Source organism: Euleptes europaea, chromosome 1 (genome assembly GCF_029931775.1).
Source record: "Euleptes europaea isolate rEulEur1 chromosome 1, rEulEur1.hap1, whole genome shotgun sequence".
In the NCBI taxonomy this organism is placed as follows: Eukaryota; Metazoa; Chordata; class Lepidosauria; order Squamata; family Sphaerodactylidae; genus Euleptes; species Euleptes europaea.
In genome coordinates this window covers 119,335,923-119,341,619 of record NC_079312.1, presented here as the reverse complement: position 1 = coordinate 119,341,619, position 5,697 = coordinate 119,335,923, and positions in this window count along the sequence as shown.

The following is a 5,697-nucleotide window of genomic DNA, read 5'->3' as shown; positions in this document are numbered from 1 at the left end:
CTTTGTCTGTGCTTTTCTTCTAGTGGGAAGTCTGAGATGCTACTGAAGAAACTCTAGGTAAGAACAAAGAACTGCCCTCTGGAGATGCAACCAATTCCCAACTCTAGCCTGTATAAAACTTGCGCCACACTTCCCTTGGGAGGATATTGCCCTTTGTCCTATGTAATCTAGAGTGATATAACCAGTGTTTGCACTCTGATTGCGGCTACCCACAAATATTAACTTCTCTGCTATTGAACTGACCAGAAACAGCGTTCATTGACACTGGCATAAAACTGATGTAGTGTTTTCCTTTTTAGGGATGGCCCAAATGCACTGCTTTTATTTCGATGCCTGCTTCCTCTTCTGAATTCACACCCTATCCCATTCACATAGCAGTATTTAATGTTCTTTCACTGTGCTTTTGTCCCTCCAAAGGTGTGAGTCTTAAATTCTCTAAAAGACGCGTTGCTGAGGTCATGAGTATTAATTATTGGAAATGTGTAGTCAGCAATTTATTTATCAAGACTCAGTGCCAGCAATTCACACTGATAAATCTTGGAAATACTCCGAAGATAAACAAAATTATTTCTGATGATTAGGAGCAGGTGCGAGCCTTTGACGAGAGCCGAAGGGTGAGAGCACAAGGGCTCTTGCCCTGGGGCTCTTAGCCTGGGGGTCTGGCCTGGGGGTCTGGCCTGGGGACTCTGTAATATTTTTTTATGTGCTGAGTGTTTTACTTCTTCAAGGAGGGAGCCTTGAAAGGAGGTTTGTCAGGGGAACTATAAGAGTAGCCTAGGTCCAGGAAAGAAACTTCAGCAATGGATCACAGCACTGTGGCTAGTGAGGAAGCTGAGGCAGTAACATGCAAGGTCTGTGGCATGTTTGTCTTTTTACCTGAAGGTAACATTAATTACGCTTGCTGCAAGTGTAAGTTGGTAGCCCTGCTGGAGGAGAAGATACAGGGTCTTGAGGCACGCTTGTCCACACTCCATTTTTTAAAGCAAGGTGAAGAGTTCATGGACAGAACTCATGAAGCTCTCTTTAGCAAGCAACAGGAACAGGAGAGACATCTGAACAAATGGAGGTACAAGCAACACAAGAGGAGGATGCATGGAAGAATGTGGCCCACAGGAGTAGGAAAATCAGGACACATCCTGATCCTCTCTTGCTAAGCAATCGGTTCTAGGATCTCCCAATAGATACTGATTCTGGACCACTGGAACAAGGGCTATCCCCCCAAAGCGTGAAAGAAATTCCTTAGGCTCCTGCGCATGAGAGGACTCGATCTTCCGCCCCACAATTTAGGAAGAGGCGTGTTCTCGTAATTGGGGATTCCCTCCTGAGAGGGGTAGAGTCTAAGTATGCCGACCTGACTTGTTGTCCCGAGAGGTCTGCTGTTTACCGGGTGCATGCATCCAGGATGTGACGGAAAGGGTAGGAAGACTCATCAAGCCCACAGATTATTACCCTTTCTTGCTCGTTCATGTGGGAACAAATGATATTGCCCGGCACAGCCCAGAACATATTAAAAGAGACTACATGGCTCTGGGTGAGAAGGTGAAGAACTTGGGGGCACAGGTTGTGTTTTCATCAGTTCTGCCCGTTGAAGGTCGTGGCATAGGAAGAGAAAGACGAATACTACAAATTAATGACTGGCTGCGTAGGTGGTGTCGTCAAGAAAGGTTTGGATTTCTGGACCATGGCTTACGCTTTCAAGAAGCAGCTCTTCTGTCGGGGGATAGTTTACACCTCACGAGGGTAGGAAAAATGTGTTTAGTGAGAGTCTTGCAAACCTGATCAGGAGGGCTTTAAACTAAATCCTATGGGAAAGCGAGACAACAATTTAAAGCCTTGTATGCTGATAATACCTGGAGACGAGAGCAATAAAGATTTTCAGGGATTGGCATGTATGAAAGGAAACATAAGTACAGAAACAAAACCCTCAGGGCACATAAACCACAAATTCCGATGCTTGTACACTAATGTGTAAGAAGAAACCGAAGCCCTAATACAGCAAGGGGATTTTGACCTAATAGGCATTTCTGAAACTTGGTGGGATGCACTCATGATTGGAATATTAAGATTGAGGGGTACAACCTGTTTAAAAGGGATAGACTGATAAGGAAGGGGAGAGGAGTAGCACTGTATGTCAAAGATGTGTACACCTGTGAACAAGTACATGAATCTGAGCATCGTAGTGCAGTCGAGACTCTATGGGTAAACATAAAAGGAATAAGAAATAATCGTGATATTCTCATGGGGGTCTGCTATTGACCACCAAACCAGGCAGAGGACTTGGATGGGACACTCCTAGACCAGATCACAAAGTTCTCAAAGAGACGGGACATGGTGGTCATGGGAGATTTTAATTACCCGGATATCTGTTGGAAGTCCAACGCTGCTAAAAATGCAAGATCCAATAAATTCCTGACTTGTTTTGCTGACAACTTCATATCCTATAAAAGGAATAAGAAATAATCATGATATTCTCATGGGGGTCTGCTATCGACCACCAAACCAGGCAGAAGACTTGGATGGGACGCTCCTAGACCAGATCACAAAGTTCTCAAAGAGACGGGACATGGTGGTCATGGGAGATTTTAATTACCCGGATATCTGTTGGAAGTCCAACGCTGCTAAAAATGCAAGATCCAATAAATTCCTGACTTGTTTTGCTGACAACTTCCTATTCCAGAAAGTGGACAAGGAAACAAGGGGATCTGCTATCTTAGGCTTGATTCTCACCAACAGGGAAGAACTGGTCGATGAGGTTAAAGTAGTAGGCACCCTGGGTAGTAGTGACCACGTACTCTTGGAATTTACAATCTTGGGGAAAGGAAAACCTGTACGTAGTCAGACATATAGGTTGAACTTCAAAAGAGCAAATGTTAACAAACTTAAACTTATGCTAGGTAGAATCCCATGGTCAGAAATACTTAAGGAGAAGGGAGTTCAAGAAGGGTGGGCGTTTCTTAAAAATAAAATACTGAAGGCACAATCCCAAACCATTCCTATGAGAAGGAAAAATGGGAGGAGCCTAAAGAGGCCAGGGTGGCTCCAGAAACTGTTAGGAAAGCTAAAGCTCAGTATGAACTTAGGCTAGCAAGAGATGCTAAACGCAACAAAAAAGTTTTTTTCCTATGTACAGAGTAAGAGTAAGAACAGGGACAAGATAAGCCCATTGAGTGGGCCAGAAAGTTAAATTGTAACAGGAGATGAAGAGAGGGCAGAACTCCTCAATAGGGCTGTCGATTCGGTTCATCCAGAACCGAAAAACAGCCGAATTTACCCCGATTCGCCGGTTTCTAGTTCAGATGGAACCAAATTAAAAAAAGGTGGGAAAATGGCGAGCCGAATTCTGCGAGTTTGGGCGGACGCTGAATAAATTCAGCACCTCCGAAGCAGCATTCTCCCGCGGCCAATTGGTGGCCAAGCTGGGTCTTCTTCTGGCCAATCAGTCGCAGTTGAGTGCATGAGCCCAGCTGCTGCACGGCCCAGGGAAAGAGAGAGTGTCTGTGTGTGAGAGAGATCCCCGTGGGGGGGTGAGTGTGCACATTCGCGCCTTTCCGCGGCTCTGGGGGGGCATGTTTGGAAGTAGAGGTCCCAAACTTTCAGTGTAGCTTGAGGGGACCCTTCTTGCAAGAACCCCCAAGTTTTGAGAAGATTGGGTCAGGGGGCTCTGAGTTATGGGGCCCGGAAGGGGTCCCCCCATTGTTAATGTGCTTCTTTATTCCATTTACAGCACAGTCCCCCCAATCTGCCCATTGGAATAAAGCCATTAAGAACACATTCACAGCTTTCCTCGGCTCCGGGGGGGGCATTTTTGGAGTAGAGGTGCTATAAATGGAATAAAAAAGCACATTAAGGATGGGGGGACCCCTTCCGAGCCCCATAACTTTGAAATTTTGGGACTTCTACCTCCAAAAATGCCCCCCCCCCGGAGACATGGAAAGCCATGAATATGTTCTTAATCGCTTTATTCTAATGGGCAGATTGGGGGGACCCCTTCCGTGCCCCATAAGTCAGGACCCCCTGACCCAATCTTTACAAAACTTGGGGGTTCTTGCAAGAAGGGTCCCCTCAAGCTACACTGAAAGTTTGGGACCTCTACCTCCAAACATGTCCCCCCTGGAGCCGCGGAAAGGCACGAATGTGTTTTTAATGGCTTTTAACGGCCGACTTTTTTCCCAAACTCTGAACTTAGTGCCAAATTCCACAAATCCAAATCAGGGGAGTTTGGACTTCGACATTTCCTGAATAAAAATGGGCTGAATTTTGCTGAATCCAAATTTTACAGAATTTTTTTTCCAACAGCCCTACTCCTCAATTCCTACTTTTCTTCAGCCTTTCTCGTGAGGGAAGTGGTGCTCAACATAGCATAAACAGAACGTGATGAGGGAAGGGATTTGCAGCCTTGAATTGACATTGGGGTATTAAACACCTGGTTTGCACCCAAGGGTACTCAATTGCACCCAAGGGCTGCATCAACAGAAGTATAGTGTCCAGATCACGCAAAGTGATGGTATCGCTTTACTCCGCTCTGGTTAGACCTCAACTAGAGTACTGTGTTCAGTTTTGGGCACCACAATTTAAGAAAGATGTAGACAAGCTGGAACGTGTCCAGAGGAGGGCAACAAAGATGGTGAGGGGTCTGGAGATCAAGTCCTATGAGGAAAGGTTGAAGGAGCTCGGTATGTTTAGCCTGAAGAGGAGAAGACTGAGAGGGGATATGATAACCACGTTCAAGTACTTGAAGGGCTGTCATATTGAGGATGGTTCTGAGTTGTTTTCTGTTGCCCAAGAAGGTCGGACCAGAGCCAACGGGCTGAAATTAAATCAAAAGAGTTTCCGTCTAGACATTAGGAAGAATTTTCTAACAGTTAGAGCAGTTCCTCAGTGGAACAGGCTTCCTCGGGAGGTGGTAAGCTCTCCTTCCCTGGAGGTTTTTAAGAAGAGGTTAGATGGCCATCTGTCAGCAATGCTGATTCTGTGACCTTAGGCAGATGATGAGAGGGAGGGCATCTTGGTCATTTTCTGGTCACTAGGGGTGTGGGGGGGAGGTAGTTGTGAATTTCCTGCACTGTGCAGGGGGTTGGACTTGATGGCCCTGGTGGTCCCTTCCAACTCTATGATTCTAGGTGAAAACCTTCACTTATTGTGGCACTTCAGCCTCTCTATTTTCCCTGGCAATTGGAGGTGGGAGAAGTTCAAGGGAAGAGAGTGATACAGCTAAAATCTGTATGTCAGGGATGACCTCCTTCCAGAACAGTAAGTGTATTTACCCAGTGTTACAGTTCAATTGGCCTCAGACCAGGGGTACCCTTATGGACTGGCCAGCAGGGGTCTCCCTCCCTGGCTCCTCATCAGCCAGAGCTTACAATGCTTTGCTTTATTTTCAGTAAGTACCCTCGTTCACCCTCTACAGTTTCAAGAACTCACTGCCCGCATTCCTTCCCTTACTGTGGTCTTCCCTTGTCTGTAATGCCCTCCCAGAGCTGGTATAGCTCTCCCAGACCTCCATCTGCTACTTCCAAGGTTGTGAGCCATCTCTTGCCCTTGAGTTGACTCCAGCCCTCTCAGTCCTTCCCTCGGCAGCTGTTTCTGAAGCCTCCAGCCTCTCCTGTCTTGAACCTGCATGTGCGTCTTCAGCTGCTCCCGCTGCCTCTTGTCTCTCTCCTGAGGCTGTTTCCCTGGCTGCTATCTCATGTCATCAAA